The 27,007-nt window shown below is 45.8% G+C and overlaps 2 non-coding genes across 2 annotated transcripts; both read left to right on the plus strand.

Moving 5' to 3' along the window:
- Positions 1–2,799: 2,799 nt before the first annotated feature.
- On the plus strand, positions 2,800–2,871 carry trnam-cau (transfer RNA methionine (anticodon CAU)). Its single transcript has one exon. It is a non-coding gene; the product is annotated as a tRNA-Met (tRNA).
- Positions 2,872–5,541: 2,670 nt separating this feature from the next.
- Positions 5,542–5,613, plus strand: trnam-cau (transfer RNA methionine (anticodon CAU)). Its single transcript has one exon. It is a non-coding gene; the product is annotated as a tRNA-Met (tRNA).
- Positions 5,614–27,007: the final 21,394 nt, after the last annotated feature.

Genomic DNA, 27,007 nt, shown 5'->3' on the forward strand with positions numbered 1-27,007 from the left:
CCTGCAGCGTGCCAGACAAAAGCCTGAAGTGTTCTGTGCAACCAGCTTACCAAGCGGCAGCAGAGTGGCGCAGCGGGAGCGTGCTGGGCCCATAACCCAGAGGTCGATGGATCGAAACCATCCTCTACTATCGTTCACTGTCACCTTGATCTGCTTTCTTCAGCAAGCTGCCTTTGCATCTACTTGCCGATATGTTCATATCGATCCACTCCATTCAAACGGCATGGGTTTTAGAGGTCTCAGTGGTATTCTGTTCTTGGTCGGTTTCCTCTGAACTGAATCGCAAAACCGGTTCTCTACGATGCTAATGAGCTGTTAAAGTTGAAACTCAGACATCGTCCCCCACTTTTTGGACGGATACCACCGATTGTGAATAACCTCAGAGAGAGAGAGAGAGACAAGTGACAGACAGTCGCCGTGGAATCCAGGGGCTGAATGGCTTCTGTCTGCGCGAGAATGATGCGACGTGTTGCTGAGGGAGCAAAAATGGTTCATTTTTAACCGTCCCTTCCGTGTTGGACTGCCTGCAGTCCCTCAGCTCAGGGCGGTGGGGATGACTCTCAGTGAGTGAAGGTTTCACTCGGATTCTCTTCATCTGGGACACTTGGGGCTCAGATGTTAACTGCTGCGCGGTCGCAGCAAAGAAAGCGATGCCCGCTTTGCAATAGACTTTCTGTAAGATTGCTGCGTGAAGACGATTTCTGAACACCAAGCAGGCTGCACAACAATGTGAATTTACCTGGGCGAAGAGTCCTCGGTGTTCATTTCTCTCTGTCCTGCCAGCACAGCATCTTTCTGTCTCTCCGATAACAGACCTTTGGAGAAAGTTCACAATCAAAGTTGTTCATGTTCCCCGCATTAATGTAACTGACACCTCTCACCCCAAGAGTTTCAGAGAGAGAGAGAGAGAGAAAGAGGGAGAGAAAGCAGAAGAGCGAATGGACTCTTACCCTCCCCCAACCCTACATTCCCCCACCCCCCTCCCCCCAGAACAACGTGCAAGTAGAAATAAAATGGTTTAATTATCCGCCAGTGGAGATAGTCCAGTTCCTGGGGATGAGACAAACATCAGCCCCCCCGGGGACAGAATGACAAGCAGATGTTCTGGAAAGGCTTTGCTGCTTGCAATTCTTGCAGCAATGTGGAATGTACTTCACACTGAGCAAGTTTCAGCTGGCTCAGAGTCTCCAATGTTCATTGCTGTGTTTGCCGCCAGCTCAGAGAGAGAACAATAGGCAGGACGTAGGAGTGAATAACGATCCGCGTGAGAATGCGAATAACTGTTAATGGAGACTGTTAGTGGCTAACAATACGTCGTGTGTCATAGCAGACGAGGTGATAAACAGGAGTCTTTTGTGTGGTAGGGGTCAAGGACATGGGGGAGTTCAGGCCCTATAGTTATAGAACTCGATATTGAAGACCGGAGGGCTGTAAGGTCTCCAAGTGGAAAATGAGATGTTGTTCTTTCATCTGGAGCTCGAACACTGCTGCAAGCCTGAGACAGGGATGTTGGCCAGGGAACAGGGTGATGTGTTAAAGTGGCAGGCAACCGCAAGGTCAGGGCCTTGAGTTTCTGCGGGCAGAAGCGGGATGTTCTGCGAAGCAGTCACCCAGTTTATGCTTCATGCTACGTTGGGCAAACGACACTGTGAGCAGCGAATGCGGTGGAATGAAATAGCAGCAGGGAGACTGGATGAGAAGCAGCTGTTCGGGAAAGTATTTGCCGCTTGCAATTCTGAGAGCAATCTCAAATGTATTTCATACTGAGCATGTCTCAGGTCGCTCAAGAGGTCTGGGGCATTTCCTGCGCGCGTGCTTTCTGGCTCGTTGGTCTAGGCGTATGATTCTCGCTTAGGGTCTGTTACTGCGCTGATTTGCGAGAGGTCCCTGGTTCAAATCCCGGACGAGCCCGTGTTTTTTTTTAAACTTGACTTGTGCAAAACTGCCTGATTAACTTTCTCAAAAAGCACCTTCGTGAAACCAGCGTGGGCTGCCTGGAGTACGAATGAGGCAGAAAACAGAGAAATAAAATGGTTGGAGATCGTGTTCAACAAGCTACTTGGATGCTGCCTGAACTGCTGTGCTCTTCCAGCACCACTAATACAGAATCTGGTTTCCAGCATCTGCAGTCATTGTTTTTACCATAGTGCTCAACAGGTTGACGTGAGTGGTGCGGTGTTTGAGGAATGTCAGCAATCAAGGTAGATTGGAAAATTGGGACAGCTCTCCTCGGAGAACCGAACTTTTCCAAGTCATGAGGGACCTAGAAACAGGAAATAATGTTGTGAAAATGCTCCCACGCCTGAAAGGATCCATAACGATTCGGCAGAATTTTAAGTCACGAGGAAAAGAAGTAAAAGTGACATTAGGAAGAACGTTTTCGTACAGGGAGTGGTGAGGGTCAGTAAGTCCCTGTCTGACATTGACAAAGAGGAAGATTCAATGGACCCAAAAGGGAATTCGGTGGTCACGTTCAGATGTGCAGATTTCCGCTGAGAAGGCGAGAGAATGAAACGACTAGAGTCACACGTTTACTTAAGTGTAGAACCAGCAGAGCGAAGGTGGGCCGCAGAGCCTCCGTCTGCGCTGTGACACATGTTGTGATTCAGTGTGAAATCACAGTTCGACCGACAGAATGTGGGAATTTAGAAAAAAGTTTATATTTACACAGCCTCCATACGTCTGCGAAACAGCATATCACACGACAGCAGTGGAGGTCTTTGACATCAGGCTCGAAGGTGCCTGCAGCGTGCCAGACAAAAGCCTGAAGTGTTCTGTGCAACCAGCTCACCACGCTGCAGCAGAGTGGCGCAGCGGGAGCGTGCTGGGCCCATAACCCAGAGGTCGATGGATCGAAACCATCCTCTGCTATCGTTCACTGTCACCTTGATCTGCTTTCTTCAGCAAGCTGCCTTTGCATCTACTTGCCGATATGTTCATATCGATCCACTCCATTCAAACGGCATGGGTTTTAGAGGTCTCAGTGGTATTCTGTTCTTGGTCGGTTTCCTCTGAACTGAATCGCAAAACCGGTTCTCTACGATGCTAATGAGCTGTTAAAGTTGAAACTCAGACATCGTCCCCCACTTTTTGGACGGATACCACCGATTGTGAATAACCTCAGAGAGAGAGAGAGAGACAAGTGACAGACAGTCGCCGTGGAATCCAGGGGCTGAATGGCTTCTGTCTGCGCGAGAATGATGCTACGTGTTGCTGAGGGAGCAAAAATGGTTCATTTTTAACCGTCCCTTCCGTGTTGGACTGCCTGCAGTCCCTCAGCTCAGGGCGGTGGGGATGACTCTCAGTGAGTGAAGGTTTCACTCGGATTCTCTTCATCTGGGACACTTGGGGCTCAGATGTTAACTGCTGCGCGGTCGCAGCAAAGAAAGCGATGCCCGCTTTGCAATAGACTTTCTGTAAGATTGCTGCGTGAAGACGATTTCTGAACACCAAGCAGGCTGCACAACAATGTGAATTTACCTGGGCGAAGAGTCCTCGGTGTTCATTTCTCTCTGTCCTGCCAGCACAGCATCTTTCTGTCTCTCCGATAACAGACCTTTGGAGAAAGTTCACAATCAAAGTTGTTCATGTTCCCCGCATTAATGTAACTGACACCTCTCACCCCAAGAGTTTCAGAGAGAGAGAGAGAGAGAAAGAGGGAGAGAAAGCAGAAGAGCGAATGGACTCTTACCCTCCCCCAACCCTACATTCCCCCACCCCCCTCCCCCCAGAACAACGTGCAAGTAGAAATAAAATGGTTTAATTATCCGCCAGTGGAGATAGTCCAGTTCCTGGGGATGAGACAAACATCAGCCCCCCCGGGGACAGAATGACAAGCAGATGTTCTGGAAAGGCTTTGCTGCTTGCAATTCTTGCAGCAATGTGGAATGTACTTCACACTGAGCAAGTTTCAGCTGGCTCAGAGTCTCCAATGTTCATTGCTGTGTTTGCCGCCAGCTCAGAGAGAGAACAATAGGCAGGACGTAGGAGTGAATAACGATCCGCGTGAGAATGCGAATAACTGTTAATGGAGACTGTTAGTGGCTAACAATACGTCGTGTGTCATAGCAGACGAGGTGATAAACAGGAGTCTTTTGTGTGGTAGGGGTCAAGGACATGGGGGAGTTCAGGCCCTATAGTTATAGAACTCGATATTGAAGACCGGAGGGCTGTAAGGTCTCCAAGTGGAAAATGAGATGTTGTTCTTTCATCTGGAGCTCGAACACTGCTGCAAGCCTGAGACAGGGATGTTGGCCAGGGAACAGGGTGATGTGTTAAAGTGGCAGGCAACCGCAAGGTCAGGGCCTTGAGTTTCTGCGGGCAGAAGCGGGATGTTCTGCGAAGCAGTCACCCAGTTTATGCTTCATGCTACGTTGGGCAAACGACACTGTGAGCAGCGAATGCGGTGGAATGAAATAGCAGCAGGGAGACTGGATGAGAAGCAACTGTTCGGGAAAGTCTTTGCCGCTTGCAATTCTGAGAGCAATCTCAAATGTATTTCATACTGAGCATGTCTCAGGTCGCTCAAGAGGTCTGGGGCATTTCCTGCGCGCGTGCTTTCTGGCTCGTTGGTCTAGGCGTATGATTCTCGCTTAGGGTCTGTTACTGCGCTGATTTGCGAGAGGTCCCTGGTTCAAATCCCGGACGAGCCCGTGTTTTTTTTTTTAACTTGACTTGTGCAAAACTGCCTGATTAACTTTCTCAAAAAGCACCTTCGTGAAACCAGCGTGGGCTGCCTGGAGTACGAATGAGGCAGAAAACAGAGAAATGAAATGGTTGGAGATCGTGTTCAACAAGCTACTTGGATGCTGCCTGAACTGCTGTGCTCTTCCAGCACCACTAATCCAGAATCTGGTTTCCAGCATCTGCAGTCATTGTTTTTACCATAGTGCTCAACCGGTTGACGTGAGTGGTGCGGTGTTTGAGGAATGTCAGCAATCAAGGTAGATTGGAAAATTGGGACAGCTCTCCTCGGAGAACCGAACTTTTCCAAGTCATGAGGGACCTAGAAACAGGAAATAATGTTGTGAAAATGCTCCCACGCCTGAAAGGATCCATAACGATTCGGCAGAATTTTAAGTCACGAGGAAAAGAAGTAAAAGTGACATTAGGAAGAACGTTTTCGTACAGGGAGTGGTGAGGGTCAGTAAGTCCCTGTCTGACATTGACAAAGAGGAAGATTCAATGGACCCAAAAGGGAATTCGGTGGTCACGTTCAGATGTGCAGATTTCCGCTGAGAAGGCGAGAGAATGAAACGACTAGAGTCACACGTTTACTTAAGTGTAGAACCAGCAGAGCGAAAGTGGGCCGCAGAGCCTCCGTCTGCGCTGTGACACATGTTGTGATTCAGTGTGAAATCACAGTTCGACCGACAGAATGTGGGAATTTAGAAAAAAGTTTATATTTACACAGCCTCCATACGTCTGCGAAACAGCATATCACACGACAGCAGTGGAAGTCTTTGACACCAGGCTCGAAGGTGCCTTCAGCGTGCCAGACAAAAGCCTGAAGTGTTCTGTGCAACCAGCTCACCAAGCGGCAGCAGAGTGGCGCAGCGGGAGCGTGCTGGGCCCATAACCCAGAGGTCGATGGATCGAAACCATCCTCTGCTATCGTTCACTGTCACCTTGATCTGCTTTCTTCAGCAAGCTGCCTTTGCATCTACTTGCCGATATGTTCATATCGATCCACTCCATTCAAACGGCATGGGTTTTAGAGGTCTCAGTGGTATTCTGTTCTTGGTCGGTTTCCTCTGAACTGAATCGCAAAACCGGTTCTCTACGATGCTAATGAGCTGTTAAAGTTGAAACTCAGACATCGTCCCCCACTTTTTGGACGGATACCACCGATTGTAGGAGTGAATAACGATCCGCGTGAGAATGCGAATAACTGTTAATGGAGACTGTTAGTGGCTAACAATACGTCGTGTGTCATAGCAGACGAGGTGATAAACAGGAGTCTTTTGTGTGGTAGGGGTCAAGGACATGGGGGAGTTCAGGCCCTATAGTTATAGAACTCGATATTGAAGACCGGAGGGCTGTAAGGTCTCCAAGTGGAAAATGAGATGTTGTTCTTTCATCTGGAGCTCGAACACTGCTGCAAGCCTGAGACAGGGATGTTGGCCAGGGAACAGGGTGATGTGTTAAAGTGGCAGGCAACCGCAAGGTCAGGGCCTTTTTAGTGAAACTGACACCTCTCCCCCAAGGGATTCAGAGAGAGGGAAACAGCTGAACCGCAAAAGTGCTAGATCACTTTTCCACAAAAGCATCTTTGTTAAACGAGATCGGATTGCCAGAAGTAGGGGATGGGGCTGAGCTACCATTGCAGTGAACACTGCGAAGGGAAACATTTGTTCAAAGTTAGAACATGTTTTGCAGATTGTTCGCCCACACAATCCGAGTCTGAATGAATTCTCCAGCTGCGTTATTGCTCAAATCTGAGAGTGAAATTTCAGGAAGCGGGGAATTGAAGTGATTGGAGACAGCGCTGAACAGGTTGTCGTGAATTGTGCCGTGCATGAGGAATGTCAATAATGAAGGCAGATTGGAAAGTTGGGACAGTTCTCCTTGGAGAACAGAAGTTTGAAATCTGGCCCAGTTGACGTTTTCCAAGGCATGAGGGATCTAGACAGAGAAAATATTACCATGAAAATGGTACCACGCCTGAAAGGATCGCTCCCAATTAGGCAGAGTCTTGAGCAAAGGAAGTAAAAATGACATTATGAAGAACGTTTTCGTGCAGAGAGTGGTTAGGGTCAGATTTACACAGTTGCGCTGGCACCCTTGGAGAGCTCTGAGTTGTCTTGTCCCCTTCTGTCGCTGTGTTCTGATCTCAAGTGTGAAACCTCTTCCCTCAGATGGTAATGAACTGGTGAAGTAGAAACACATGACTTGCTGTTTTTGTCCATTTCCTGCGGTAAAGAAACAGACGCCCTTGTAACAAAATACTTTCTGCAGGATTGCTGTGTCAAGGCAAATTCTGAACACCAAACAGGTCGCACAAGAAGGCACTCATATCAATTTACCTGAGGGAAGAGTCTCCGGTGTCCATTTCTGCCTGTCCCGATACCACATCACCTTGTCATTTCTCCGAGAACAGACCTTTGGAACAAGTTTAAAGTTGCCATTTGATGGATTCGTGTCAATGACGTCTCCTCCCCCAAGTGATAGGGAGAGAGAGCAGAAGAGCGAATGGGCTCTGCCTTCCACCAGCACAGCTTGTAAGTAGAAACAAAATGGTTCAATTATCCGCTAGTGGAGAGAGCCCGGTCCCTGGGGACGGGACAAACAGCAGTGTCCTGGGAGCAGGAGACAGACTGAGAAGCAGATGTTCTTGATACTCGTTGCTGCTTGAAATTCTGGGAGCAATGTACAATGTATTTGGTACTGAGCAAGTCTCAGCTGCTTCTGGAGCTGGCTGCGCCCATGGCATGTGGCTCGTTGGTCTCAGGGTATGAACAGGTTGACATGAATGGTGCCGTGCCTGAGGAGTGTCAGTTCTGAAGGTAGATTGGAAAGTTGGGACAGATCTCCTTGGACCTGTAGTTGCTGTGGAGGACGATCATAAGACACCGAATATATAATAAAAGATTATAGTGTCATGTAACATAAATGATATATTGAAGAAACCGAGATTGCTGTTGAGTCTTTCATCTTTTAAAACGGGTTGTAGATTTCGGTTCATTAATCTGTAAATCCCCGAACTTTTTAAAAGTCACATTCTCCAGGTAACGTAAGGTTCTATAAAAGGAGGTGACACCTCAGGTCAGACAATGCATGAAAGCTGTGAGGGTAGGGTCTATCTGTATCCTAATCTTGAGTGAGACTTGTTCTATTTCCAAATATATAATCCTGCAAACGCAGATTAACCCCAAAGACTTCTATATGTGAGTGCATGCATGAGAGAGAGCGTGTGTGTGCGTGTGCATGCTGGGTACAGTGTGTGTGTGTGTGATGGAGTATAATCATGTGAGATGGTGGATGCGTAGATTTGATTGTAGGGATGTATTACTGTGTGTCTGAGAGAGAGCATGTCTATCAGAGAGGGTCTGCACAAGCGTGTGAGTATGTAAGAGAGTGTGCTTGTGTGTGTGAGAGTGTATTGTGTCGCTGGGTCTCCTGTCGTGTGACGTGAACCCAGGGTCTAGGCTGAGGCCATCCTCATGTGTTCTAAACTTGGCTATCAGCCTCTGCTCGGCCACTAGATCAAAGAGGGCTGAGGCACGAGAAAGGACGGGCGGGGGAACTGGTGGTGGTGGAGAAGGGAGAGAAATGGAGCGGGCACAGAGGTTGGGGAGTAGAGAATGACTGGGGTTCAGAGGGTTGGGGAGAGAATCGGGGTGCAGTGTGAAAAGGGGAGAAAGGGCGGGGGCAGTGGGTGGGGAGAAAATGGACAAGGGGCAGAATGGGAAACGAGAGACAGCACAAATCCCACCTTCCCCAGGACTGGTGTCAGTGTCCCACGAACTGGAACCCACTCATTCCACAGCAGATTTAGAGCAACCATTTCTCAATATAAGGCATATCATCCCTACAGGCCATTCACACCGACCTTCCCAACAGCATCCCACTTAGACTCACTCGATTACGCTACAGCCCTGCAATTCCCCATGGCTATTTCCTGATGAAGGGTTTTGCCCGAAACGTCGATTCTCCTGCTCCTCAGATGCTGCCTGACCTGCTGTGCTTTTCCAGCACCACACTCTCGACCCTAATCTCCAGCATCTGCAGTCCTCACTTTCGCCCTGTAGGGGGTGAATGTTATATTCCTAGTCTTCTAAATCTTTTAAAATCTTTTCCCCTCACCCTAAACCGATACCCTGTAGTTTTGGAATACCTCTACCCTGGGGAAACGACAGAAACGTTGAGCAGCCAGACAAAATGCAAAAGGAATAACATGTCAAGGCACAGGGAAAATAACATTTCGACAAAAAATTGCTTTGGTATTTTTCTCTCCTATTCGCATTTGGACACTTAAAATTTGTCATGATCTGGAGGTGCCCGTGTTGGACTGGGGTGTACGAAGTTAAATATCACACAACACCAGGATACAGTCCAATCGGCTTGTTTGGAAGCACTAGCTTTCGGAGCGCTGCTCCTTCATCAGGCGGTTGTGGAGTATAAGATCATAAATTCTGTGTCTTACGATCTTATACTCCACAACCACCTGATGAAGGAGCAGCGCTATGAAAGCTAGTGCTTCCAAATAAGTCTGTTGGACTATAACCAGGTGTTTTGTGATGTTTAACTTTAAAATTTGTAACAAATTCCTGCACACTGAGCATGCTCCGCGGTGTCAGCAATCACTGCGCATATTCCTTGGTGCCCGCAGAAACTGAGCGTCAGCTTCTTCCCATGGACCAATGAAGAACCTTGGAGGACCGAAAGGAGACTGGTCCTCCTGCCAATCAGAACCGGCCATTGTCGAAATGTGGAGGTTGGACCGTGAGCTCTGAAGCTGCTGCCGCTCCTTTCTCTGTGAATTTCACCCCAGACTGTAACTTCCTTCCTCTGTCTAACTTTTGTGAGTACAACAGTCTGTTTCTCACCATTTTTTCCATGTTTTGTTTCATTCTGGGGTTCAATTGTTAACTTGCAGCAACTGAAAAGAAAGAGTGAATCGAGGGAGGGGACAGACTCTGGAAAAGTTGATCCAGGCCTGTGTCTCAATTTGCAAACACATGGCAAATGCAGTGACACAATCTCTCGCCTTTGATGTGTTTTAAAAAACGCAGAGAGGAGGCGCATTGTTTAAATGGTGATATGTTGAGATGTGGTGACAGTGAGATAATGGAGATCAGAGTTGAAAAGTGTGGCGCTGGAAAAGCACAGCAGGTTAGGCAGCAACTGAGGAGGAGAGTCAATGTTTTAGGCACGAGCCCTTCATCAGGAATGATGTGTGGATGGACAAAGGGGCCTCAGCGTCCTTCTACACCAGTCACTGCCAGTTGTCAGACAGGAGCAGCAAGCAATCAGCAAGACAAGTGATATATTAGCAAGTGAAGTTGAGTTCAGAAGTGGGGTTGTCTTCCTGCAGTTAGGTCAGTCATTGAATGTATTCAAGGCTGGGTTCACTTGACTTTGAAGAACAAAGAAGTGGATGGGTATTGGGGGAAGGTAAGAAAATGGATTTAAGTCCAGTATAGAACAGTTACAGTCACACAGCACAGAAACAGACCATTAAGTCCAACTAGTCCATGCTGACTGTGTTCAGAAACTAAACTAGTCCCACCTGTCAGTGTTTGGCCCAGACTCTCTGAACCTTTCCTATTACAATTGCAACATTTAAGAGACATTTGGATGGGTATATGAATAGGAAGGGTTTGGAGGGATATGGGCCGGGTGCTGGCAGGTGGGACTCGATTGTGTTGGGATATCTGGTCAGCATGGACGGGTTGGACCGAAGGGTCTGTTTCCATGCTGTACATCTTTATGACTCTATGTACTTATCCAAATGTCTTTTAAACACTGTAACTGTACCTGCATCCACCACCTCCTCTGGACATTGATACCACATGAGAACCATTCTCTGTCTTAAAGGTGCCCCTCATGTCTTTTTAAACTATTTCTCCTCTCATCTTTAAAGTTTGCTCCCTAACTTTGAAACGCCCATCCCAGTGAAAGAATACCTGCTGTTCACCTCATGAATACCCCTGAAGATTTTATAATCCTCTCTAAGGTCATCTCTCAACCTCCGATGCTACAGTGAAAAAAATCCCACCCTGTCCACCTAGATGCCGGGATATTTATATCCAGTTATGAACTGTTCAATGCTGGTGCCGACTGGAAAGACCAAATGACCTATTCCTGCTCCCAATTCTCACACTCTGTGTCCAGGACAGTAAGAGACCATATGACATAGGTGCAGAAATTAGGCCATTCAGCCCATCAGATCTACTCCCCCATTCAATCACAACTGATACGTTTCTCAACCCCATTTTGAAATTTTGATTTTGGGAAGGCAGATTAGGGCAGGATCTGCAAAGTTAATAGGGAGTGTGGTTGACCAAAGATACCTTGGATTGCTGGTTCATAGTTTCTTGAAGGTGGAGTCGCAGGTAGACAGGATTGCGAAGGACGTGTTTGATGTGCTTGTCTTTATAGGTCAGGGCATTTCAGTACAGATGTTGGGAGGTCATGTTGCCCCTGTACTGGACATTGATTAGGCCACTTTTGGAATACTGTCTTCAGTTCTGGTTACTCTGCTACAGGAAAAGTGTTGTGAACCTTTGAAAGGGTTTGGCAAAGATTTACAAGGCTGTTGCTAGAGTTGGAGGGTTTGAGCTATAGGGAGAGGCTGAATAGGCCGGGGCTGTTTTCCCTGGAGCATTGGAGGCTGAGGGGTGACTTTATAGAAGTTCATAAGGAGCATGGATAGGGTGAATAGCCAAAAACATTTCCACATAGTAGGGAAGTCCAAAACTAGAGGGCATAGATTTGAGGTGAGAGGGGAAAGATTTAAAAGGAACCTTATGGACAACTTTCTCACACAGAGAGTGATGCAAGCATGGAATGAGCTGCCAGAGGAAGTGATGGAGGCTGGTATAATTACAGCATTTTAAATGGCGTCTGGTAACAGGGTGAATTGAGAGGGATATAGGCTAAGTGCTGACAAATGGGACTACGTTAATTTGGGATATCTGGTCAGCACAGACAATTTGGACTGAAAGAAAGCAGAAGTATTGTTGTGAAGACTGGAATTTCAGAGCAGCTTTCAAAGATATTTTGTCCTTACTGGGAGCAGAAGCTACATTGAAATCTTTCATTTGAGAGACAGCAACTGAGTAAGTGAGGACATCCAGGATTTTGATTGAATCTAGGAATTTGTTGCCATGTGGGGTTGAAGTGTTTCAAGTAAAGTGTCCTGAGCGGGAAGCCGAGTGAAGGGTTAGGTGGGTTTTTGTTTTAAACTGCTCATTTCTTTCAGCCCCCAACAATGTACTTCCAATACTGTGCATCAGAAGGAGCGGTGAATCAGTAACTGGTATCATCAGAAGTCTTACGATTTTCAGTACTGCAGGCATTGCATTGTTGTATCAGCATTGTAAAGGTCACTGGAAGCAGCGGGAGGTGTGGGTTCTATTCACTGGAAGCGATGAAGCAGTTAGATAACACATATATGAGAGTGCAGAGTGGGACTTGTCTTTCAATTTGCAGAAGTTGGGAGGTTCTGGGAGGTGTGGTTCTGGGCAAACGTAACTGCAGTAAATCATAGAAGCCCTACAGTGTGGAAGGAGGCCATTCAACCCATTAAGTCCACACTGACCCATCGAACAGCATGCCACCCAGACCCACACAATCTCATCGTTTCTGCTGGTGGGTTAGACTAGGTAACTAGATTAGAGGTAGGTTTAAGGCAGGGGAGGAGGACTCCGTTTCCTGGAGAGTGATGAATCGATGGAATTCTTTGCCCATGGAAGCAATAGAAGCAGGCATATTCAAGACAATAGATGGGATTTTGGATGGGAGGTGAATTTAGGGTAGTCAGGATAATGCAGGTAAGAGGTGCTGAGATGATGGATAGATCACCCATGACCTTAAAGAATGATGGAGTAGGCTCGATGGGCCAAATGGCCTCTTTCTGCACTGCAGGGATTTTATGATTGCTTCATATGGTGTATATCTGATATTCGCTGTTGTACACGCTGCATGGCTATGATTTTTCACCTTCTAATATAGTAATGGAATTACATCCCGTATTTCTTGTATTCATTTTTATTTAACAGGTCAGCAGGAAGTCTTTCAGCAACTTTACTGGATTTCTTTCCTGAAGCAGCCTTGACATTTCATTTTCATATCCTTGATCCAGCTCCATTTCCAGCACCTTTGTAGGAAGGTTGTTCCAGGTCATTGTCACCTAAATGAAGTTTTCCTCTTTATATACCTAATGCTACCTTGCTGAATGAGGGTTTTCAGGTTTCTGTGTCATGGATAATATATAATCAGCAGGTATCTGGAAATCTAAGGAATTGTCACCGATGTTATGTTCATTTGACTGGACTGACCATCACTTATTTTGTGATTTGTTTTGCAGGAAGACATGGGGAAAGATCTGAAACCAAAAGATATATCAGCTTCTGACAGAGCCACTTGATTCATTGGGTCTTGAATATCAGCAGCCATTCCAGTCGAGAAGAAATGTTTGCTTTTGTCTGCTTGGACCCTGGTGTGGCAGGAAGAATACTGATACACCCGAATGAGGGAGATTCAGTGCGGTGACTGTGTAAAGTACAGTACTTCACACCAGTTACTCCGCTTGGAGGTTCAAAGAGACCGTTCACTATCTCTCCGTGCGGGAAGGGCTTCACCCGCTCCTCCCACCTGCAGAGACATCGGTGAGTTCACCTACCATCGCAGGGGGATTGAAGGAGCTTCGGCCATTATCGAGTGCATTAATAACCCAGTTCTGGGGACTCCCGGGTTTGAATCTCACCAAAGCAGATGGCGGATTTGGAGTTCAGTCAGAAATCTGGAGTCCAGAATCTCATTATGAAACCATTTTCGGGGAACAAACTCCCCAATCTGATTCACTCATGCTTTAGGGGAGGAAACTGCCGTTGTGGGAAAGGATTCACTCAGTCGTCCCAGCTGCATCCTTTCCCTGGTCTGACCGATATGTGACTCCAGACCCACAGCAGTGTGGTTGACTCTTGACAGCCCCTCTGCAAATGCGCGGGGAGAATCTTACTTGCATACAGAGTATGGGTTGCAATTGCTGAGTGAAGCAATACTTCCTCCAGTCTAAGGCTGCACCAAGGAGCGAATTACAAAGGGACAACTCAGCTGACCAATAGTGAAGAAAGTGGGATGCAGGGGAGTGTCTGTCTGTGTGTCTGTCTGTGTGTCTGTCTGTGTGTCTGCCTGTGTGTCTGCCTGTGTGTCTGCCTGTGTGTCTGCCTGTGTGTTTTTAAAAAAGCTACTTTTTGCGCACCATTTTGCTGGGACGATCTGAAGCAGCAACAAAGTTGGGTCCCAACAAAAGTTACCTGAACTTCCCATCGGACTCAGACATTGAAGGCTATGAGATCCAACAGGTTTTTTTTAAAGCTGCTAATTTCTTTCAATCTCCAGCGCGAGGTTTCTAATGTCTTCTCTCAGAAGGAGCAGACAATGTGTCTCTCGTAGTATTAGAATCATACATTTTTCAGGACTGATGGTTCATTGTTTCCTCAGCATTTTAAAGTTTACTGGCAGCAGTGGGAGGGGTGGGCTGTCTTCACTGGAAACAAAGTTAAAAATCCAGTTCTAGTCCAACAGGTTTATTTGGAAGCACTAGCTTTCGGAGTGTTGCTCCTTCGTCAGGTAACTGTACAGCAGTATCATAAGACACAGAATTTGTAGCAAAATGATATATTGAACAAATCTCGACTGCTTTTAAGTGTTTCATTTTTAGAATGGATTGCAGGTTTCAGTTCATTAGTATGTAAATCCCAAAACTTCTTTTAAGTCACAGTCTCAAGATAACTTCAGGTTTTACAAAGAGGTGCCATCTCAGCTCAGACAATGCATGAAAGATGTGAGGTTCGAGTCTGTCTTGAGTCATACTGGTTCTGTTTCCAAAGTAGGAATTTATAAAATATTACATGGATTGACTGTCTGCAGATTATGCACTTTTTGAGCGAAATAAAATGTATCTACAAACATAATTCTGCAAATGCAAATTAACCCCATAGTCTTATCTATGTGTGCATGCATGAGAGTGAGTGAGTGTGTGCATACACGTGGGTCTGGCTGAGAGAGTGTGTGTTTGCGTGTGTGCATGCTTGGTAAAGTGAGAGTGTGCAGGAGTATAAGTCTGTGAGAGGATGTGTGTGTGGGTGAGAGTGTGGGTGGGTATATGTGTGTGCATATGAGAGAGCACGTATATCTGAGAGAGTGCCTGCGTGAGTATCTGAGAATGTATGGCTGTGTGTGAGAGACAGAGAGACAGAATGTGTCCAGTGTAGTGGGGTCACCTGTAATGTAACATGAACCCAAGGTCCTGGTGGAGGCCATCCTCATGGGTTCCAAACTTGGCTATCAGTCTCTGCTCAGCCACTAGAAATGATTAAGCAGTTACACAATAGACACGGGAGGGGGCAGGGTGAGACTTGTCTTTCGATTTGCAAAAGGTGGAAGGCTCTGGATGATGTGATCAAGGGCAAACACAACTTGGAGGACCTTCGGCTCAGAGAGGTGGAGCTGGAAGCCAGGTTGCTGACACACTGGGAGGGCAAGGCGGAAAGTTAATCAGATGCTTTTTATTCCGGGAGATGGTCTTTCCCTCCGGACAGAGCCTTCTGATGGGATCAGTGGACAGGGTCAGGAGGGTGTGAGCCCGGGTCAGGCAGGTTAAGGGGATCTGAGAGAAGGCTGCAGGGGAGAGGAGCTAACTGTGGGGTGGTGTGAGTAAGAACAACGTTAGGGAGGGGGAGATAAGGGACAGAATAGTGACGGGGATTGCCTCCGTTCTCTGCAGTTGGCAGCAGAAGCACAGATGGCATCAGAATCTGATGCCAGGATTCAAGAACCGCTGTGCTCTGGGCTGGAGAAGTGGGAAAGGGAAGTGAAATGGGTGTGGTCCAACAATGTCAGCAGGACACAGCCTCTGCTGAGGGCGCATGAGAAGTTAAAAGCTGCAAAGACAAAGCAGAACCTCAAAGCACTGGGTGGGATGGTGGCTCAGTGGTTAGCAATGCTGCTTAATAATGCCGGGAGCCTGGGTTTGATTCCACCCTTGGGTGACTGTCTGTGTGAAGTTTGGCATGTTCTCCCCCTTGTGTCTGTGTTGGTTACCTCTGGGTGTTCTGGCTTCCTCCCACAGTCCAAAGATCTGCACTCTCGGGTGGATCAGCTGTGCTAAAGTGTGCAGGTGAGCTTGCATCTGGGATGACCATGTTAGTTTTGGTTCCTTCATTTGTAAATCCCAGAACTTTTTTAAACTTACATTCTCAAGATAGCTTTTAACTATAGTTGTCATCTCAGCTCAGATAATGTATTGAAGGTGAGACATTAAAGTCTGTCTGTGTCCCAATGTTAGGTCAGACTGATTCTATTTCTAAAGTGGGAGCTACAGAATCTTACATGGATTTATGCAGTTTTTGAGTAATTCGGAATAAATGGACTTCTGCAAGGAAGTGTACAAACAACTGACCAGGAACACGATAGGCAACTACCAGCTGATCTGACCAAAGAGCACAACCGTGAACTGACAGCATTCATCAAGACTTCTGATCCAATCTTTCCAGAAGCTCAGCATCCACGGACTAGTTCAATCCATGGATGTATCAGTACTCTACACCAGCATTCCTCATGACGATGGCATCACGGTAACAGCCTCAGTACTCAATACCAACAACTGCCAATCTCTGAGCACTGTCCTACAACTCATCCGCTTCATTTTCAACCACAACATTTTCACCTTTGGCAACCAGTTCTTCATCCAGACACATAGAACAGCCATGGGGACCAAATTTTCACCCCTGTATGCCAACATTTTCACGCAGGGGTTCGAACAAGGCTTCTTTTCTGCACAGGACCTCCAACCAACACTATCCACCAGATATATTGATGACATTTCTTCCTCTGGACCCATGGTGAGGAGTCACTGAAACAACGATACTGTGATATTAACAAGTTTCATCCCACCATCACACTCGCAACACTCTTTAGTATCTGTCTCATTTTTGAACACATGCAGCTCTATCAAGGATGGATATCTCAGCACTTCTCTGTACCACAAACCCAAGGATAACCTGACAGTGCTACACTTCTCGAGTGAAACATATTAAAACAGCCACCCCCTCTGGACAAGCCCTTCGCATACATAGGATCTGTTCAGGTGAGGAGGAACGTGACAGACACTTGGAAGTACACAAGCATGATCCCATAAGAACGGGATACAATGTTCAACTCATCAACTGCCACTTCCAATGTGTCACAGCAAGAAATTGGAATGACTTCCTTTAGGAGACAGACACGAGCTGCAACCAAAATGGTACCATTTGTTGTCCAGTACTTCTCAGGAGCCGAAACACTACGCCATGTTCTTCACAGCCTGCAACACATTATTGATGAGGATGAGCACCTCGCCAAGACCTTCCCCACGCCTCCACTTCTCGCCTTCAAACAACTGCCAAACTTTAAACAGATAATTGTTCTCAGAAAACTGCCTGGCCTTCAGGACAACACAATACAACTCTGTCACGGCAGATGATGAAAGACGTATCAGAGTGTTGACACGATTACCACCATTACACGTGGGGACACCACCCACCATGAGTGCAGCAGGTACTCATGTGACTCAGCCAACGTTGTTTTATCTCATACGCTGCAGGCAATGATGCCCTGAGTCTTGGTATATTGGCGAGACCGAGCAGAGGCTACAGCAACAGATGAATGGACACTGCACAACAATCACCAGCCAGGAGTGTTCCCTCCCAGTCGGGGAACACTGCAGCGGTCCGGGGCATTCAGCCTTGAACCTTCGGGTGACCATTCTTCAAGGTAGACTTCAGGATAGGCAACAACGGAAAGTGGCTGGGCAGAGGCTGATAGCCAAGCTCAATACCCATGGAGATGGCGTCAACCAGGACCTTGTGTTCCAGTCACACTACAAGTGACCCCACTATAATATACATTCTCACTCACTCACTCACTCACACTCACTCACTCTCTCACACACTCATGCATTTACACAAATACATGCTCCTCCAAACCAACACACTCACACAGACTCTCTCTTATACACATGCGCTCTCTCAAAGGCTCTCTCTCACACACACCCTCTCACAGACTTATACCCCATTACACACTCACACTCTCTCTCTCTCTCTCTCACTCACTCACACACACATACACACCCTCTCACAGACTTATACCCCATTACACTCTGTCACACACACACGATCACTCGGTTTCTCCTGCACACACTCACACACATAAAAGTTTGTGGGTTGAATTTGTACTTGCAGAATCGCATTTTATTTTGGTCAAAAACTCATACACGTAAGATTCTGTAATACCACGATAGAAATAGAATCTGTCTGACCTAACATTGGGACACAGACAGGCTTTAACTTAACACCTTCAATGCATTATCTGATTGAGATGACACCTATTGTTAAAAGCTATGTTGAGACGGGAACTTTTGAAAAGTTCTGGGATTGAAGGAATCAAAACTAACATGGTCGTTCTAAAAGATGATAGAGGTCAGCTAAAGTTGTTTAATATTCCATTCCATGACACTGCAATCCTGTTGCTATAAAGTCTGTGTGTTATGATTCTGCTCCACAACCAACCGATGAAGAAGCAGCGCTTTGAAAACTAGTGATTCCAAATAAACCTGTTGGGCGACATTGTGTGATTTTTAACTTTGAAAATGTCATCAATGCCAACATCGCCATACTGCGCATGCTACTCGGTGTCAGCAACATACTGCGCATGTTCCACAGTGTCAGCAAAACATTACGCATGCTCACACAACAAGCGGAAACACTCTATGACTTTGCTTTGATGGACCAATGAGAAGCTCTGGAAGACCGGATGGAGACTGGTCCTCCTGCCAATCACCGCAAACCCATTGTCTGGATGCGGAAGGAGGACCATGAATTTCTGAACTTGCTGCAGCTGCTCCTCTCTCTCTGAATGAAGATTGAGCTTCACCCCAGACTGCAACTTCCTTCCTCTGTCCAACATCTGTGAGTACAACACACTCTTTTCTCAACCCCGTTTCCATTCCGGAATTGAGCTGTTGACTTGCGGGAAACGGAGTGAATCCAGGGAGAGGACAGACTCTGGGAAAGTTAGTCCAGGTCTTTTTTCAATGGCAAATCCAGGAGAATTGACATTTCAGGCTCGAGCCTTTCATCAACAATGATGTGTGGATGAACAAAGGGGCCTCTGCGTCCTTCTAATCCAGTCAGTGCAAACTGTCAGACAGGTGCAGCAAGTAGTGAGTAAGGCAAGTGGTATATTAGCAAGAGGAATTGAGTTCAGAAGTGGGGACGCCTTCCTGCAGTTAGGGCGTAATTGAAAATATCCAAGGTTGAGTTCATCTGATTTTTGAACAACAAAGATGTGATGGTTATGGGGGAAGGCAAGACCAATACAGATCCGATATAGAAACAGACCCTTCAGTCCAACTAGTCCATGCTGACTATGTTCTCAAACTGAACTGGACTTACCTGCCTGTGTTTAACCTATATCCCTCTGAACCTTTTATGTTGGAGTCATAAAGATGTACAGCACAGAAACAGACCCTTCAGTCCAATTTGTCTATGCCTACCAGTTATCCTAATCTAGTCTATTTGCCAGCCCTGGGCCCATATCCCTAGAACCCCTTCTATTATAGACCAATCCAAATGCCTTTTAAATTCTGTAATTATACCAGTCTCCACCACTTCCTCTGGCTGGTCATTTCATATATGCACTACTCTGTGTGAAAAGGCTCCCCTCAGAGCTCTTTTATGTTTTTCCCTGTTTGCCCAAACCCTTTAGTTCTGCACTCCCCCACCCCAGGGAGAAGACTTTGTCTATTTACCCTATCCATGCCTCTCATGATTTTATAAACCTCTAAGGTCATCCCTCAGCCTCCGACGCTCCAGGGAAAACAGCCCCACCCTATTCAGCCTCTCCCAAGAGCTAATTTTTTTCAAATCTGGCAACATGCTGGTAAATCTTTCCTGAACCCTTTCAAGTTTCACACCGTCCTTCTGATGCGCAGGAGACCAGAGTTGCATGCAATATTCCAAATGTGGCCTCACCAATGTCCTGTAAAGCTGCAACATCACCTACCTCCCAACTCCTTTACTCAGTGCTATAACCGATAAAGGAAAGCATACCAAATGCTGCCTTCACTATCATATCTACCTGGGACTCTACCTTGAAGGAACTATGAACCTGCACTCCAAGGTCTCTTTGTTCAGCAACACTCCCCAGGACCTTACCATAAAGTGTATACGTCCTGCTTTGATTTGCTTTTCCAAAATCCAGCACTTCACACTTATTTAAATTAAACTTCATCATTCATGTACTAATCCAAATGTCTTTTAAATGTTCTAACTGTATCTGCATCCACCCTGACCTGCAGTGCTTTTCCAGCACCACTCTAATCGAGACTCTGGTTTCCAGCATCTACAGTCCTTGTTTTTACCTTTTACGTCGGTATACTCAGATCTACTTATGATCTGTTCAATGCTGATGCAAGCTCGACAGGCTAAATGGCCTATTCCTGCTCCCAAATTGCACACTCCTAGTCCAGGACAGCAAGGGACCATAAAACACAGGAGCAGAAATTAGGCCTCTCAGCCCATCAGGGATGCTCCACTATTAAGTTCTGGCTGATAGGTTTCTCAATCCCATTCTCCCACTTTCTCCCTGTAACCCTCGATCCCCTTGATACTTAAGAACCTATTTATCTCCATCTTAAATCTACTCAGTGACCTGGCCTCCACAGCCTTCTGTAGCAATGAATTCCACATATTCACCACTCACCGGCTGAAAATGTTTCATCTTATCTTTGTTCTAAAAGATATTCCTTTTACTCTGATGCTGTGCCCTCAGGTCCTAGACTCTTCTACCAATAGGAACATCTTCCCCATGTACACTCTGTCCAGGCCATTCAGAATTCTGTCTGTTTGAATTTGATCTCACCCCTCCCCGAGTGTGGGCCTGTTAATCAGCATGAACCACACCCTTCAGGATGAGTTACAGCAGGAATTAGGTTCAGCAAAGTCAGAATGGAGGAAGTGTGTGTGGGATGGAGATTCTCAGCTTTTAGGGGATGAGAGAGGAAGCGAAGTTCAATATAAATTAGAATTGATCGGATGGGCTGATGGGCCAAGGAGTGGCAAAATGAGTTTAATTTAGATAAATGTGAGGTGTTACATTTTGTGAGGCAAATCAGGGCACGACTTACATAGTTAATGGGAAGTGATGCTAAACAAATTGTCCTTACAGGTTCATAATTCCTTGAAAGTGGAATTGCAGGGAGACAGGATTGTGAAGAAGGCATTTGGTAGGCTTTCCTTTCTTGGTCAGAGCATTGAGTACAGGGGTTGGGAGGTCATGTTTGGCCACTTTTGGAAAACTGTGTGCAATTCCAGTTGCCCTCCTCTGGAAGAATGTTGTGAAACTTAAAAGGGTTCAGAAAAGATTAACAAAGATGTAGGCAGAGTTGGAGGTTTTGAGCGATAGGAAGATGCTGAATACGCCAGGGATAATTTCCCTGGAGCATTGGAGGCTGATGGGTGACCTGACAGAAGTTTATAAGGGGTATAGATAGGTTTGATAGCCAAAATCTTTTCCCCATGGTAGGCGACTCCAAACCTAGAGCAGCACGGTGGCACAGTGGTTAGCACTGCTGCCTCACAGCTCCAGCGATCCGGGTTCATTTTCCGCCTCAGGTGACTGACTGTATGGAGTTTGCACGTTCTCCCCGTATCTGCGCGGGTTTCCTCCGGGTGCTCCGGTTTCCTCCCACAGTCCAAAGATGTGCAGGTCAGGTGAATTGGCCATACTAAATTGCCTGTACTGTTAGGTAAGGGGTAAATGTAGGGGTAGGAGTATGGGTGGGTTGCGCTTCGGCGGGTTGGTGTGAACTTGTTGGGCCGAAGGGCCTGTTTCCGCTCTGTAATGTAATGTAATCTAATCTAATCTAGAGGGCATCGATTTCACGTGAAAGGGGAAAGATTTAAAATGGACCTGAGGGGCAACTTTTTCACACAGAGGGTAGTGCATGTTTGGAATGAGCTGCCAGAGGAAGTGGTGGAGGCTACTACAATTAAAACATTTGAAAGGCATCTGGATGGGTATGTGAATAAGAAGGATTTAGAGAGATACAGGCCAAATGCTGGCAAATGGTATTAGATGTGTTTAGGATATCTGGTCGGCATGGATGAGTTGGACCGAAGGCTGTGTTTCTGTGCTGTATGAGTTTAATCATCTTGCGTGAAAGCAGAAGTGTTGTGAAGACTGGACTTTCAGAGCAGCTTTCAAAGATGTTTTGCCTTTACTGGAAGCAGAAGAAGTGACAATGAAGTATTTAATTGGTGAGACAGCAACTGAGTACATGAGTACATCTAGGATTTTGGTGGAAAGTGGGAATTCATTGCACTGTGAGGGTGAAGTGCTTTAAGGCTTCCCAGCAGTAAGGACAGTGTGCTGATTGGGGTGCCCAGTGAAGGGTTAGGTGGATTTTTGAGTTAAACTGCTCATTTCTGCCAGCCTCCAACATTGTATTTCCAATGCTGTCCATCAGAAGGAGCTGTGTATAACTGGTATTGTTAGAAGCCTTTGGGTTTTCAGCCCTGCAGGAATGGCATTGTTTCATCAGCATTGTAAAGGTGACTGGCAGCAGAGGGAGGTGTGGGCTGTGTTCACTAGAAATGATTAAGCATTTAGATAACATACATACGAGAGGGCAGGATGGGATTTGTCTTTCGATTTGCAGAAGGTGGGAGATCCTGGGAGCTGTGATCTGAGGCAAACAACTGCGGTAAATCATAGAAGCCTTACAGTGTGGAAGCAGGCTGTTCAGCCCATCAAGTCCATTCTGACCCCTCCGATGAGCATCCTGCCCATACACCCCTCCCCCTCCCACTCCTACCCCCACCCCTTAGGGAATCAGGGGTTCGGGATAATGCAAGTAAGAAGAGCTGAGATGATGGATAGATCAGCCACGATCTTAATAAATGGTGAAGCAGGCTCAACAGTACAAATGGCCTACTCCTGTTTCTATTACTATGAAACTATAACCCACCTAACCTGTACATCCCTGGCCACTATGGGCAATTCAGCATGGCCAATCCAAATCAAGGCAGGTGAGCAATGTAATGATGTGGAAAATGGATGTCAGAGAACAATAGAAAGGAACAAGGAGAATAAACTTACCAGAAATTAAAACTTGGTTCAAAAGATTACAAACAATAAAACTAAAAGGTCAGTATCTGAATGTGTGCTTGTTATGAAGGGGTAGAGGTACTGTACCTTTAAGAGAGTTAAAAAATCGAGCAGAACAAAGTGTTCTAAACAAGATGAGATTGTAATATTTGGTCAACACAAATACAGCAACTGGGTTGCCATGAGGCACAAACTAATTCACATTTGGCCAATCAGTTTAAATTTTGCCCCAACATACCAAAGTCCAATCAAGTTTGAATTAAGTATTTTGATAATATTAACACCAATAAAATGATCCGATGTTTTGAACTATAAAACCAGGCATTTTTGTGAGTTTTAATACTCTGTGTTGGACATAAAGAGTAAAGTTGTTAATTTTTACTTTAAATTTTTACCTCTGGGATAGTTCTTTGCCTCTCAAACTTTTACATAGTACTGCATGGGGTGAATCATTTCTGTGTTGATGGTTTAATTTAGCAGAGGGGGTTACCCCGTGTCGTAACAGTGCTGCAACGTAACAAAAGTGAATGAATTGACTACACACATTGAAGAGAATGATTTTGATCTGGGACTCCTTACAGAGACATGGCTTCAGGATGACAAGGATTGGATCCTAAATATTGAGGGGATTTGTGGCATTCAAGTCGAATGGGAAGCTAGGTAAAGGTAGAGGGTTGACACTGCTAATCAGAGCACTGATCACAGGGTAGTCTGGTGTCAGCTCGGATTTCAGGTCCTGGTTTCTTTGTCCTCTATTGATCTCCCTGTTCCCACACAGTTGTTGTCCGTTCTCAGCTCTGCTTCATTTCTGCTGAAGCTTTAACCTTTTTGACACCTTCCGGAACAATAAATCATTCAGTCAATCAAAGTCCAACCCACAGTCTCCCAGCCTGTCAACCATCCAGACACAGAGTATCATACCAGAAAATATAACAAAAAAGATGAAAAGTTAGAATTAAATAGGTGCTTGTCTGTTCATTGGCGAGTAAACTAGAAATAGGGGTCTGCAAGGATTCTTATAGTGCCCTAATTGAAGAATTGTCTCTCCCTTACATCTAAGTATTAGTACCAAGCTATGACTTATAACAATATTTACATCAACAGAAATAAAGCATCTGTTATGCAATAGACCTAGAGATATACAGTATGGAACTAGACTTTCTCTCTCTCGTGTGTGCGTGTGCGTGCGCGCGCGCGCGCGCACACACACACACACACACCCCAAGGTCTATGGGGTGAATTTGTATTTGCAGATACCATGTATTTTGCTCAAAAAATGCAGAATCTGCACGCAGACAATACATGGAATATTTTATAAATTCCACTTTGGAAAAAGAACCAGTCTGATTCAAAAACTGGGATACAGACAGACCCTGGCCTCACACCTTTAATGCATTGTCTGAGCTGAGTTGTCATCTTTTCTTATAAAACCTTAAGTTATCTCGAGTAGGTGTCTTATAAGAAGTTCTGGAGTTTACATATTAATGACACCAGCAACTCATTCTAAAAGATGAAAGACTTTACAATCCAGATTTCTTCAATGTATCATTTCAGTGGCATGACTCTGTAATGTTTTGCTGTAAACTCAGTGTCTTATGATCTTATACTCCACAACCACCTGATGAAGGAGCAGTGCTCCGAAAGCTACTGCTTCCAAATAAACCTGTTGGACTGGCGTCATGTGATTTTTATCTTTGCCCAGGTTAGGGTGGATTGACCCTGCTAAATTACCCATAGTGCTCAGGGTTTTGCAGGTGTGGGAGAATTGTTAGAAGCGATTTGATTCCACCTTCTCGTGACTGTCTATGTGAACTTTGGTATGTTCTCCCCCTTCTGTCTGCGGGGGTTACCTCTGGGTGCTCCGGTTTCCTCCCACAGTCCAAGGATCTGCAGTTTCGGATGGATCGGCTGTGCTAAAGTGTCCAGGTATGTGCAGGTTAGAGTGGGTTAGCCATGGGGAACTGCAGGGCTGTAGAGGAAGTTGATGAGTCTGGGTGGGATGCTGTGTGGAAGGTCGGTGTGAATTTGATAGGTGAAATGGCCTGCAGGGATTATATAATTCTTCTGCTTTAGCCATATGTGGATTGAGAAATGACTGCTGTGGGAGTAGGTTCCAGTTCATGGGACACTGCCCCAGTCCTGGGGAAGGTGGGAATTGTGCTGTCTCTCTCCCCACCCACTGCCCCCATCCATTCTCTCTCGCCCCGCAACTCTCTGCCCCCCATTTTCTCTCTCTCGCCCTCATTGTCTTCCTCCACCCTTTGACCGCCGAGTCTTTCCTTTCCGCCCCCACCACCACCCTCTGTTCCCCCCAGTCTCTTATGGCCCCCACAATCTGTCACCCTGTCCATTCTGTATCTCTTCCAACTCCCACTAAACTTTCTCATGCCTCGAGCTCTCTTTGATCGCTGTATCAAGCTCATCTCAGAAGAGAGAGAGAGAGAATGGTTGGTGATTACACTGCCTGGGAGATGGGGGTGCATGAGAAATGGCTGATCTTTCAAATTGAGTATAGCTAAAATAATATATTCAGAAACAGTATTAAAGTTTGAACGCATGTTCAATTTTATATTAAGACAAAGCTGCAGCCATCTTTCTCAAACTTGCTTTGAACTATGTGCAGTTGAGGACAGGCTGTTCAGGGTGAATGAGGCTTTTGCCCGAAATGTCAATTTTCCTGCTCCTTGGATGTTGCCTGACCTGTTGTGATTTTCTAGCACCACAGTCTTGACTCTAATCTTCAGCATCTGCAGTACTCACTTTCGCCTGTTAGGGGTGAATGGCTGATTCCTAGTCTTGAAAAATTGGTTCTGTTAGAAGGTGTAGAGGTGTATTCTACCTTCAAGAGAGTTGAAAAGTGAGCAGAACCACCTGACATAGCACCAAATGTTCTGAACAATGTAACAATTTAACATTTGGTCAAACAGCTCAGTAGCTGGGTTGCCTGGAGACAAAAATATACTCAATTTTGGCCAATTGATTTAAATCTTGCCCCAAAATACTGAATTCCAATCAAGTTTGAATTTAGTATTTTGCGAATATTGGTTAGCACTGCTGCCTCACACCACCATGGTTGATTCCAGCCTTGGGTGACTGTCTGTGTGGAGTTTGCACATTCTCCCTGTGTCTGCTTGGGTTTCCTCTTGGTGCTCCAGTTTCCTCCCACAGTCCAAAGATGTGCAGGTCAGGTGAATTGGCTATGCTATATTGCCCGTAGTGTTAGGTGCATTCGTCAGAGGGAAATGGGTCTGGGTGGGTTACTCTTCGGAGGGTTGGTGTGGACTGGTTGGGCCGAAGGGCCTGGTTCCGCACTATAGGGAATTTAGTCTAATCTAATATTAACACCAATGAAATGACTTGATGCTTTGGAGTACAATATCAAAAAAAAAGTTGAACAGTTACAGGAGAACTTCCCAAAAGACCAACAAATTTAGGCTGCTAGTGAGAACTCTGAGAGGTACCTGTCCAGAGAAGGAGTCTGCACAGAGAAAAAACATCGACACTGACCTGGAGAGCAAATCTACAGAGGAAGATACAAAGAGAAGATTTAACGGCTGGCTGGTTTTGAAGTTTGAATCTTTCGGTAAATCTTAATCAGGGTTTTTATTGGACTGGTATCATACAGGGGAAGGTAGAAGATAGAAAGGAGTTGTAAATAGTTGTTAATTAATTATTCTCCGTTAGACTTTACTAAATAAAGTTGTTAATTTTTACTTTAAATACTGACCTTTGGGAATAGTTTCTTGGTTCTTAAATTTTCCAGATTACTGCATGGATTAAACCTTCTCTATGTTGCTGGTTTAAATTAGGTGGGGGAGGTTGCACCCAGAGTTTTAAAATTTGGGGGCTTTCGTCTGAGATTTGAACTGGTTTAGACAGATTTGAATAGATTTGGCGGTACGAAAAATCCCAGCAGATTTAAACACTTGCAAGTTAGTGTCCTAGATCATTAAATAAAACTTTAAATAGTGACTTTTAGAAACAGTTCCTTACCTCTTGAATTTTCACATTACCACATGGGGTACATCTTTTTTGGGTTTGAATTAGTGGGGGGTGCAGTCCGTGTCACAACAGTTCTGACTATGTAGAAATAGAGGAGTGGAGCATGGAAAGAAACTGTTTGTTCCGT

The sequence above is a fragment of the Chiloscyllium punctatum genome, chromosome 36 (genome assembly GCF_047496795.1).
Source record: "Chiloscyllium punctatum isolate Juve2018m chromosome 36, sChiPun1.3, whole genome shotgun sequence".
Lineage (NCBI taxonomy): Eukaryota > Metazoa > Chordata > Chondrichthyes > Orectolobiformes > Hemiscylliidae > Chiloscyllium > Chiloscyllium punctatum.